Source organism: Triticum dicoccoides, chromosome 4A (assembly GCF_002162155.2).
Source record: "Triticum dicoccoides isolate Atlit2015 ecotype Zavitan chromosome 4A, WEW_v2.0, whole genome shotgun sequence".
NCBI lineage: Eukaryota > Viridiplantae > Streptophyta > Magnoliopsida > Poales > Poaceae > Triticum > Triticum dicoccoides.
The window spans coordinates 724,457,941-724,470,697 of NC_041386.1; positions in this window are offsets into that span (position 1 = coordinate 724,457,941).

Genomic DNA, 12,757 nt, shown 5'->3' on the forward strand with positions numbered 1-12,757 from the left:
TTACCTCAGAACAACACTGCTAACATCAACCTAAGACTCGACCTCGACAATACGGGTGCCTACGGCCCCCATTATGATCTCCGAGTTGAAACCAAGTGGCACCTTCGGACTGAGAATCAGGTGTGCGAGAGAATGCCCATCGGTATCTAGGTGGAGCCATCGGGGCGGGACAACAAGATCTTAGCCTCCAAACACAATCGGTCAATGAATTACTTGATCCTTCCCGGCGGAACAAGATGGTGCATGTAAACCTCATCACAGCAAGCAAAGTATATCACAATACAAATGACATCAAATGATACGAGAGGAGGTAGCGCCAATACTTCATCATGCCTCAAAACGATTATCAACTGCTCAGCCGAGAGCACCGCAACAAGCAACTCCCACGCCATGGCTGGGGCAGGGATGTAAAGATCAGGAGTATGGGCCAAGCGATCTTTAGTGGATGGGGCCAATACCACCTCATAGTAGGAGTTCAGCCTTGAAGTAGTGCTAATTGGCGCGACATGAGCAACCTCAAAAGCAGAACGAGGTCTAGATGGCGACCATGTTGAGGAGGATTTCCGTGGGAATTTGCTAGAAATGTGGAAAAGGTTGAAAGAACGCCTAAACATGATTGGATGCTAGCATTAAGCGGCAAATTGCTTGCGCCTAAGGCATCTGAAGCATCGCCCATCCATCCACTTGAGGTATGTGGCTCGGTCCGGCTGGCTACCCGATGGGCACGCCAAGGTGGGCAACTTGGCTACCTCCGACCATGGTTGCACGTCCTCAGTACTCATGCACCTGGGTCCAACCTCCTCAAACAACGTTTGTGCAAGCATCATCACCCCCTCCACTCGGCACCAACTCTTGGTCCTTGAGCACCACAGACATGAGACAAATCCTCTGGTAGGAGAAGAAGAATAAACAACACATCATGCCCCTGTACACCCATAGAACCAGAACTAGTACATGACCCCTTCTATGGGAGCCTGCTACAATGCTCCACTGCACCCACTGTTATCATACCAGAACTAGGCACGTGTAGTCTTGGTGGCAGCAGATCTAGGACGCGGGGAGCAGCGGTCGTCTCCCCCGACGGCGACTTCGGCACCACCTCCACATCATCCTCTGTCACAGAGCAACATGAGCTGGGCGGTAAGGATGCGGTGGACACGACATCAAAGGGAGGATACGGGGTTGGCGAGGGCGAAGCTATGAACGGGGTTGCAGCGCTAGAGGGCACCGTCAATGGGGGTGTGGGGTCGTGCACAAGTCCAGTCGTCGTGGAATAGGGATCTGTGTCAGGAGCTTAGTTAAGGATCCATAGCACAGGAATGATGGGCATATGCGTCAAAAGTATGATAAGCATATGATCTTAGTCTACTTAGATTAACATGGTGAATAACAACTTGTCATGCCGTCGATAATCCATGTCTCATGGGTGCACCACTCTGGACATAAGTTGATGCGGCCATGCCTTCGGACATTGTTGCCGAGGTTTTGATTTTTGAGGAGGCTACTTCGTGCCATGAGTTATCCGAGGTGTCCGTATTGTTTGACTGTTACCGTTATAAAATCATGTATTTGTGCATGGCTGGCGGTTGTTTAGTGGTCATGTCTTCCGGATTCCTCGTCAAAGTGTCAAATTTTACCAGAACAAGGGACGTGGCGACCGTGAAAACCACATATAGGTCAGTGATCTGCGAGGCACGAGAAGCGGATCAGTAACCTGGCAGTCGCCAGTGGCAGAGGAAAAAAATACTGCTAGGGAAAGAAAACGAAATTTACCTTGATTGGTCGGCGTGGCGGCATAGGCCTTGGTGAGGGACTGCATGAGGAGCTTGGCATCGACCGTGGCAATCGGCATCCTTCCTTCGTTCCTCGCGAGATCGCTCCCCCACTCCACTCCGAGCTGGTAGATCAGAGTTCGAAGAATCAGATCACGGCGGAGGACGGGCAGCATGCCTCCTAGATCCGGAGCAGGCCAGGGAGAGGGGTGAGGGTACAGGGTGGGACGCGAGAGGATCGAGAGGAGCTTGATCCCTAGGGCGGGGGCGAGAGAGATCTGTGTGAGGGAGAGGGGAGGAGGAAGAGGAGACTGACCTGTGGTGTGAAGAGGACGACGACGCGCAGGTTCAGAGCTGAGAACTGCGAGCTCTGGCAGTTTTGGGGATTTTCTTTCATGCGGTTTATTGCACCGATGAAAGTGGATGGGCCGATTTCTAGGCCCAGACGGCACCGCGACTTGAACCCATTGATACCGAAGTGTTTTTTTTCTTTTTCTGTGACCGTCCGCGATAGTGGTAATATCAACAATTTAGACGGCACAACACAAAGCAATCCATGAGGGTCCGGGTGTGTCAGGATAGCCCCCGGGCAACTTTCAGGGCCCAACGACACAAGAAAGCCTGACCTTGCTAGAGTTGCCGAGGGGTCTGCATCCATGCCTGCCCTGCTAAGATCGACACGGGTTGCCTCAATATGTTTTGTAGTTCGTAAGAAAGGGACATGTGTAAGTAGGTATGGTTCTATCACCCAAGAGTTTCGATCGTGGCCGAGGGGAGTTCGACATTGCATTCCATCATGCAGGTCATTGGTGGATACATCAAATGTTGCTAATCAACTATTTTTTATCGGCTCATAAACGAGAAGGACTTCAAGAGTCGGGGGAATTTAGCTGCGTCGGGTAGGTGATAGACGGTTTGTAGCACCCTCCTTATTTTGCGATGCAATCCACACGTCTGTGGCCGTGTTTTTCCTAAAGCCTCATATTCCCAAATTGGAGCCACAATGTTTATCTTTTCCTCTGCCATGGTTCTTGGCTCCAGACTAGAAATCATCATTTCCTCATCACTAACATATTGGTAGCAGGAGGAATTGTATCAACTGGTAGGCTTTGAAGTGTGTTGTTGCTTCATGGTGATGGGGCAATATATATGCACACGAGACATTAATTCCTAGCATGCTTTAAGTTGGTTGTTGGATATCTGCCGTTATATATGTGCCAATTCTGTGTTATCAGTTAGTAGTTATTAACTATGATGGTGTGAGTTTTAATGTACGAATCATGGTTGAATGCCGCTATCTTGTATTAACTGGAATGCTAGTAGATACTCTACTAGAGAATTATTGTGCATCTCTCATGCACTCGGTCGAGTCATTCTTTGTAAAGACCGCTACCCGATCACAACCCATTGACTATACACGCATGTTTATCTTAAATTATAGCATGAATAAGTCATTGTTCGAACATCTGGGAAATGATATATAGAAATAATTGAGTAACATATACATATTTCGACCAGAGTAGTATAAACAATGAACATATAACTTTTGTGCATAAGGTTTCACAACACCATATGATGTATGTAATTTTGTTGTGCTGTATATTATTTTGTTTGGTCAAAATAATCAATCCTGGTTTGGAAACAAGGCAGAAGGTTTTTCATTTGCATTACAAAATGTAATGATCGGTGATGAATATAGCAAACTTCTTCCTGATATTCACTACAATATGCAAGCGAGGTGCATACAAGAATGCGCGTGGTAGCACGTGCAACAATTGTGCATGTTGCACGATGCAGATGATTGGATGACCTTAGGACACAGAAAAACAAATGGATGTATCTTTTCCGATGCCTTTGGTTACCTAAAGCTTTAGGCTATGTCGTAGCGATGTTCTGTTTGAATTGATGATTTCCACTTATTTACGGGCTATGTTCATCTCCATCAATCATCTGTGAGCTTTCTTTACATTGCAGTGGTAGGAGCATCATGAGTAGGTTGTGCTAGTGACATCAGCTTGGATCAAGCTACCAATGGATTTTATATCCAAACATGATTTACGGTTTAGCAATGAATTATAATACCTAAATTTCATTGTGCTGGTAGCTTGTTGTTTTTGTTTTGTTTTTGAGACTTGTTATACTTCTTAGTTACTCAGGTGTGTCCACCCTCAGTTGTAGAGACATGGATACTCATTCTTTGACATCTTAAAAAACGACTACCACAACTGTTTTCTTTTCTTTTGTTCATTTGTACTGAGATCCTCGTGGTTCACTAGTTCCTTGGTTTGGTTAGAAAAGTGTGTCTGTTCCTACAACTTCTATGTTGCTACTTCGAGAAAGATGATCCCGTGTATATAAGCACATCCACAAGATACATTGTCTCTCCATATAAGTCTGTGTCCGTGCCCCAAACCCAATATATGGCTCGGTTGGGGCCTCTGGCTCTAGGTGTTAGTCTTTTGTGCGATGTCTGTTTGTATTAGGCTCAGACTATTGGCCCCCTTCGCCAAGTGTCTAGGAGTAGCGACAGTTGTTGCTAAGATGGTGGCTTCAGGCTACCTGATTTACTATTTTTTAAGATCTTTGTGAATAACTAATAAAATGGCTACATGCATCGTCCAGATGCAGAGGCAGGGGGTAATCCTCCTTTAAAAAAATAGGTTTATTCATCTTTTGGTCGGCATGCATTCATGTACACACCGTCTGATGCCGATTTCAACCCAATAGTTATTTACATATGTATACGACTTTATGAGATGAGATGTAAATGTGGTTTGTTGCTAACTACTTTCTACTCACAAGTCTATTACCATAATGTCATGCACGAGAAATTATCTGGCCAGCTTGCAAGGTGGCGAGGGTACACATAAACAAATTAAGAAATTCAGTTTCCTTGATATATGTATGGCGAATTCTGTTATCAAGTTAGATGTATACGAAGAGCATATGGGCTTCCTTTCAATAGTAGAATACATGCCAAGCATGGAAGCAGTTGGATCAATAAGGCCATGATTTCCCCTATTTCCTGATGTTCTTTCACATCTTCATATGCAATTTTCTTGTTAGTTCAGATGTGAGTATGTGACTCGATTGGCACTTCTGATGTGATGACTGATAATGCCTTGGCGCCGCTAACTGGAACTTCTGGGTGGAGACTTAGCTAGAGACTCTAGCTTAAGTGGAACATCTTGCGTGGAGGCCATCAAGACTCTCCAGCTCGGACTCGGCAGCGGCGACGCTTCGCACCGTTCACCCTCCTGAGGGACGTTGTGGTGGCATAGTTACTCACTCCTTCTTTGTTAGCTTTCGGCAGCGTAGTCGCGTGCGTCTATGTCGGCCCATTATCACGGGATCTGCTTGCAAGGGGGCTCCCCATTATCTTGTATCGTTCGGGATTGTACTTTGTGTTGTGCTTTATCTATAAAGCGGGATGAGAGCCTGTTTCTAAGAAGATTCGCTCAACTGGAGCTATCTGGATCTTACGTGGAGCATGGGCCACAAAGCATATCCATCTTCAGAGTGTCATGTTGTCCTAGTTGAACCATTAGGATGATGTTCCGTGAACTTCCCTGCAGATTTAGGCCTGTTTGGTTCATAAGTCCTAGGACTTTTTCTAGTCCCAACTAAAAGGTCCATAGTCCCTAAAAAGTCCCTCCCTTTTTGTTTTCAGGGACTAAAAAGTCTCTAGTCCCTCCCTAGAGGTTATTAAATGACAATATTATCCCTAGTATACAGAAAAATAACAACCAAACAACACCATAGGGCGGCGGGGCAATGGGTGCAGGGAGGGGCATTGTTGGAAAACTCCCAAAAAAGACTCTCCTTGAGAGTGTTCTTCATTTAGTCCCAAGAAGCAACCTTTAGTCCCTAGTCGTCCCTCCTGTTTGGTTAAAAAAGCTCTAAAAGGGACTTTTTCTAGTCCCTACGCCAAAAAGTCCCTGGAAACAAACACCCCCTTAGAAGCATGTAAATGCGTCTGACATTTGATTGCCATTTTTTTTTGTATTTGTTGTTTCTGGAATTATGGGTAACAGTTTTAGGAATCCTCTGCCTGCTTTTCGGAAGGTTCCGTTCGGGTTCTTTTCTCGTCCAGTTATACCGATTTGTTATTTACAGTTTTTTCTTTTTTCAACTTATTTTTTGGTTTTTTCCTTTTTTTGTTTAATTTTCTTTTCTATTTTAAAAATATTCGTTGACACTTTTTATAAACACATGTTGAACCATTTTAAAATAACCGTTCAGCATTTTCAGATACATGCTGAACATTGGTCCAAGGCACATTTCAAAATAACCATGTTCAAATATGTTTTTATATACATGGTAAACATTTTTAATACATACTGAAACTTTTTAAACATATTTTAAACATTATTCAAATGCATGCGAAATATTTTTCTTAGTACGCGGTGAACATTTCTTTGATCATTTTTGTAAATACACTGCATACATTTTTAGGATACACATTGAAACCTTTTTTATAGGTCATGAACACTGTATTAAATTGTGGAAACAATGATCTGTATTTTCATTACCATTTGTCAATGTGTCAAAAAAAATAATGGTATGAACATTTTTATACCCCATGAACATTTCAAAAATTGGATGAGCAAATTCATACAATTGATGTACATTACTTTTAAATGGTATGAATTATTATTTAAAAAGTGTAAACGTTTATAAAAATGTCATGAACATATTTTCGGTGAATGGTAAAAATATTTTGTTGAAAATAGGTTAACATTTATTATAAAGCATGGCAAACATTTTTCGAATACAGGTACAAGAACCCGTTTGATAACCGTGAACATTCGTCTAAACATGCAGATTTTTGAACCCAAACAATAAACAAAAACGGAAACAAATGTAAATGTAAATAAAAGAAAGAGAAAAATAGTAATAATTCTAATTGAATGTTTGCTTATGCATGTTTCTGGTTGTTGTTTTTTTTACCGAAGAGCCTAGTTTGTCGCATCCCGGGACACTAGCATTACTAGCTTCCTATACACACGCGTTGATCTTTTCCTATACACAATAGTGTTGCTCGCTCAAGTGGTATTGCTGGGCCTGGCCAAATACCCACGCGCTGCAGGCGACACACACCACTCACTTTGCTAGGTGCGTTACATAGACGGCCCATCTTGGGACACCATATAAACTATGTCGGTCATTACACAAAAGAATTATGTTTTCCTGGATCTACTGAAGGGACATTCTGTAGTCAATCCAACGGGATTTCTAGGAGACCAGATACTCAAAATTCATGAATCTAGACTATGGTTCTAAATGAATTTAACATGACAACTTACCTTGGTTATTTAACAATCACCTAAAATATTAGCACATGATTTTAGGATTGATCTTGTCACGTGGTCATATGCATTCAGCTTAAAGATATACCTGCGTAATCTACATAACGATGCTTACTAGCAAAGAAGGACGACAGCTTCAGTATTCAAGATTCTCGAAACAGGCTCATGCCCCGCTTTATAGATAAAGCATCGACCAAAGTACAAGGCTGAATAGTACATAGTGGAGACGTAGCCCTCTTACATAGGGGATCCTGAGAACTCAGTACCACGCAGAACCTACGCTACCAAACAAGAACAAGGGGAGATAAGTGTACAACGTCACGCCACACCCTAGCACACCTAGACTCCACAACAACGCCCTTATGAGGGAGAACGGCGCAGAGCATCGCCAGTGCGGAGTTCGGAATGGACAAGGATTTTCACCCGAAACCCGGACACGGAGAGGAAAACCAGAACGACGTCTTCAGGAAGATAGCGGTGCCTGCGGGCGTCGTCGTCATCGGTCCAAAACGTGGAGCTTTCACTCGGCAGCTCACCCAAGTCACACGGTAGGTCCAGAGCAGACGCGACGAGCTCTGACTCCTAGATCCAGATTCGAGCACCACCGACAAGGGCGTGCCCGAGCCACCTGCTGCTAGACATCTGGCCATCCATACGACCAAGAGAAGAAGCCACCACTGCCGTCATGGGGACCGCCACCTCAGGCCGCCTCCCTAACATCCCAGTCCCAAGACTTCGCCACCCATCCGCCACACGGCACACCAACCCCGGGACATAGTGTAAAAGGCCGTCCTTCCACACCTAGCCCGGCATCGATCCTCAGATCTGGGTCAGCACCTCCACTGTAGGAGGCGCCGATGCTTGCATCCCCAACCAGTCCCTGTGGACCTGGGGACACGTCCCGAGGGCTGCCGATGGTCGCCATGAAGCCGAGCTTGCATGACACCAACTCCGAGATCACGGCTGCCGCCCGGCGTGACTGGTAGGCAATGCCAGGAGCACCACCACAACCCACTGCACCCAAGAGGATAGCGCTCACGGGCACATCCCGGGCCGAGCCCGAACCTCACCCACGAGTACAAAAATTCTGAAATTTTGCAACAGGAAACTTGAACAATTGTTTTAGTTGGTTATGAAATTTCAGCCTCAAGTGATATTCGACAAGCTCTAGACATAAAAAGAAAACACGTGTACTGAAAAATGCAAAAAAAAAAATAACCTCTGATTTGTTATTTTTGGTGAGAGCTCCTCGAATTTTATTACTGTTGAAATTTTGCTAGTCTCTAAAACATTTGTTCATGTTTGCTGTCACGAAAGTCAGAATTTTTTGATCTAGTTTGATATGTAACCCATCTTGAAGCCTTCGCCGGCGCTCCGCCGGAGGGGGAATCGACCATGGAGGGCTTCTCCATCACCACCAAGGCCTCTCCGATGAGTTGTGAGTAGTTTACCACAGACCTTCGGGTCCATAGTTATTAGCTAGATGGGTTCTTCTCTCTTTGATTCTCAATACAAAGTTCTCCTTCCTCTTCTTGGAGATCTATTCGATGTAACTCTTTTTGTGTTTGTCGAGATCCGATGAATTGTGGGTTTATGATCAAGTTTATCTATGAGAAATATTTTAATCTCCTCTAAATTATTTTATGTATGATTAATTATCTTTGCAAGTATTTTTGAATTATTAGTTTGGTTTGAACTACTAGATTGATCTTTCTTGCCATGGGAGAAGTGCTTAGTTTTGGGTTCAATCTTGCGGTGTCCTTTCCCAGTGGCTGCAGGGGCAGCAAGGCACATATTGTATTGTTGCCATCGAGGATAAAAAGATGGGGTTTATATCATATTGCATGAGTTTATCCCTCTATATCATGTCATCTTGCTTAATGCGTTACTCTATTCTTATGAACTTAATACTCTAGATGCAGGGAGGAGTCGGTCGATGTGTGGAGTAATAGTAGTAGATGCAGGCAGGAGTCGGTCTATTTGTTGCGGACGTGATGCCTATATACATAATCATGTCTATTTACTCTCATAACTATGCACTTTTCTATCAATTGCTCGACGGTAATTTGTTCACCCACCGTAATACTTATGCTATCTTGAGAGAAGTCACTAGTGAAACATTTGGCCCCCCGGTCTATCTTTTATCATATAAGTTTTCCATCTACTTTCATTTGCATGTTTTATTTTCCAATCTATATCATAAAAATACCAAAAATATTTATCTTATCATATTATCTCTATCAGATATCACTTTCACAAGTTTCCGTGAAGGGATTGACAACCCATTTATCGCGTTGGTTGCGAGGTTCTTGTTTGTTTGTGTAGGCGCGTGGGACTTGGGAGGAGCCTCCTACTAGATTTATACCTTGGTTCTCAAAACTGAGGAAAATACTTACGCTACTTTGCTGCATCACCCTTTCCTCTTCAAGGGAAAAACCAACGCATGCTCAAGAGGTAGCAGTGACTCCTTATTACGCACAAAAAAATGAATACCCCTGCTAGCTGGGACCCACCATAGTGTGTGCTGACTTGTGGGCCTACTAAGTTGATGGGGACGGAGGGCTTTGTCAACTTATTCAATACTTTAGTGACCGTACGATGTCCATCCAATGGCCATAGTGCTTCTTCAACCTCTGGTCTTCTTGCTCCAGCCGCCCAAAGCAAAGCCGGTCGTGCCGCCTGCTCCTGCCTCCCGTGGCCAGCTGTGCTGCCCCCATACTACTCCTACCGCTGGCCAGGCCATCCCTCCACTCACCCACACCCCCTGTTATTCTGCAGCGATGGCAGCCTCACAACACAGCCGAACCAGTGAACCCTTGTACTTCTCTCCGCATGGGCATCCACTGCTGCATCTTCCCCGGCTCAGCGTCGTCCCCTTCCTAGGCCTCGCCCTCGTCCAACGTCGTGGTGCTCTCGGCGTGGCGTGGTCAATGTGGTCAACGACCGACTTCCATCGGAAGAGTATTGTACGTGGAGAGGCTGACAGCTGGGCCCACGGCAGCCGCAAGGTAGTGCCTCCTTATTATGCGGAAAATAATTATTCCTCCACCTGACAGCAGGGACCCACTGGACAGGCCACCGTATTTTGGCAAAAAAAATATTTCCCCCCTGACTGCTGGGACCCACCAGACGGGCCACCGTATTTCGCAAAAAAATGTGCCCCCCGCTGTCAGCTCGGACCCACCGGAAGTGCCTCCTTATTACGCACAAAAAAAATCAATACTCCCCCTCCTAGCTGAGATCCACCTTGGTGGGAGGCTGACTTGTGGGCCTACTAGGTTGACGGGGACCGAGGGCTCTGTCAACTTAGTCAACATGAACGATTCTAGCTCCAGTGACCATACGATGTCCATCCAACGGCCGTAGTGCTTCTTCAACTTCTGGTCTTCTTGCTCCAGCCGCCCAAAGCAGCACTGGTCGTGCCGCATGCTCCTGCATCCCGTGGTCGGCTGTGCTATCGCGAAGGCCTCACCGTCCCCTACTATTCCCACCGCTGGCCAGGCCCTGCGGCGACGGCAGCCTCATACCGCACCCGAACCAATGAACCCTCGTACTCCTCTCCACGCAGGCTTCCGCTGCCGCATCTTCCCCGGCTCCGTGTCGTCCCCTTCCTAGGCCTCGCCGTCGTCCACCGCCCTGGTACTCTCGGCGCGGCATGGTCAACATGGTCAAGGAACGACTTCCATCGGAAGAGTACTGTACGTGGAGAGACTGACAGTTGGGTCCACGGCGCCCGCACAAGAAGTGCCTTCTTATTACGCACAAAATAATTATTTCTCCACATGACAGCAGGACCCACCGGACAGGCCACTGTATTTCGCGATAAAAATGTTTCCCCCTGACTGCTAGGACCCACCAGCTACATCTTCGCACGCAAGAAAGTGCATCCGCGCAAAAAAAACGACTCGCCCCCTGACTGCTGGGACCCACCATCTACATCTTCACATGCAAGGAAGTGCCTGACAGTCGGGACCCACCTGGTCGAAGCGTATGTATCGTTGTCATTCTGGTCGCGAACGTGTACGTCCATACTGGTTGATGTAGAGGCGCGCACGTGTTGTAGTAGAGGCACGCACGTAGCATCACGTACATACAGCGGCCAATGTGCAAGAAAGAAAATACGGCCACATACGTACATACGGGCGGGGTCTCGAACGCCTACTCGCGTATATGTACGGCCAGGGCTCGTGTACATGGCTGGGTTGGAAGAGAGAAACAACGTCATCGTCTTGTTCATGGGGAGGCAACGGAATGTGTCGTGTTCATTGGGAGGCGACGAAACGCGTGGGAGCCAACTGGCTTGGACGGAACAACCGATGAAAACGAGGCCTAGCATACCGCAGAATGGAGGAAACGGCCTTGTATTCGACCGGCCACATTTGAAACGGGAACCTGTTCATCGGGAGGGGTTTGGCGTACCGCAAAACGGAGGAAACATACTTGTGTTGGACCCCCTACGATCGAAATGGGGTCCTGTTGATCAGGAGGGGTGTAGCGTACCGCAAAACGGACGAAACGTACTTGTGTTGGAGTGCTACGGTCGAAACGGGGGTCCTGTTCATTGGGAGGGGTATGGCGTACTGCAAAACGGATGAAACGGATTTGTGTTGGAGCGCTACGGTCAAAACGGGGGTCTTGTTCATCGGGAGGGGTGTGGCGTACCGCAAAACGGGACTCCACAGGATACTGTTCATCTCCATCATCGACATCTTCCAACCTCCACGGGATACTGTTCATCCACCATCGACCTTTTCCAGCCTCCACCTACGACTGTTCATCCACGGGCTCCTGTTCATCCAGCCTCCACCGCGCGCTACTCCACCGGCTACTGTTCAACCACCCCTCTCCACGGCCTCCTGTTCAACCAGCCCTCCATGGGCTACTGTTCATCCACCCCTCCACCGTCTACTATTCATCCAGCCCTCCACGGGGTCGTCCTGTTCATCTAGCCTTCCACGGGGTCCTGTTCATCCAGCCCCAACCGGCTCGATGGATCGGGGGCCTATTCATCTAGAGGCAACACCACGGGGTACTGTTCATCCACCCCCACTGGAAACTGTTCATCCCCCCCGAGCAATGCTCACTATTCATCCAAAGGCAGCATCGATCGGCTTCAGTTAGCAGCAGTAGCGAAGGAATGGCTCGATCGGGCTCAATTAACAGCCATCGATTGATCGCTCGGGTTTAGTAACGCATAGCCTGCAGTGCAATCGCTCGGTTTCAGTAGGCGAACGCCTCGCTCGGGTTCAGTTAGAGCCTCCATGCATGAGAGAAACGCGCAAACCTCCGTGCATCGCTCGGCCCCGACCACCCACCGTAATCGGGAACACCCCGATATTTTCCTCGCCCTCGCTTCTACCATGGTTTTTTCCGTCATGGATGGCCCCAAGAATGTCATGCAGCTGCATCTCCGGTCCGCCCAGGATGGAAAGCCCATTTTCTGTCATGATCTTTTGTCATAGAAGTAGGATCCCACCACATCTATGATGATACCGGGTTTTGTCACAATTATCGTCATAGAAGTGTCATAAGTAAGACAGAAAAAATTCGTTCGTCCCAAAATGTCATGGATGTGTCTTTTTTTTGTAGTGAATAAAAATTTACGATGACTTTTCATGGACCAAAAAGAACTCGGAAGACTTGGAGAGAGGGCCAGAAGAGTCCCGAGGAGGCCAC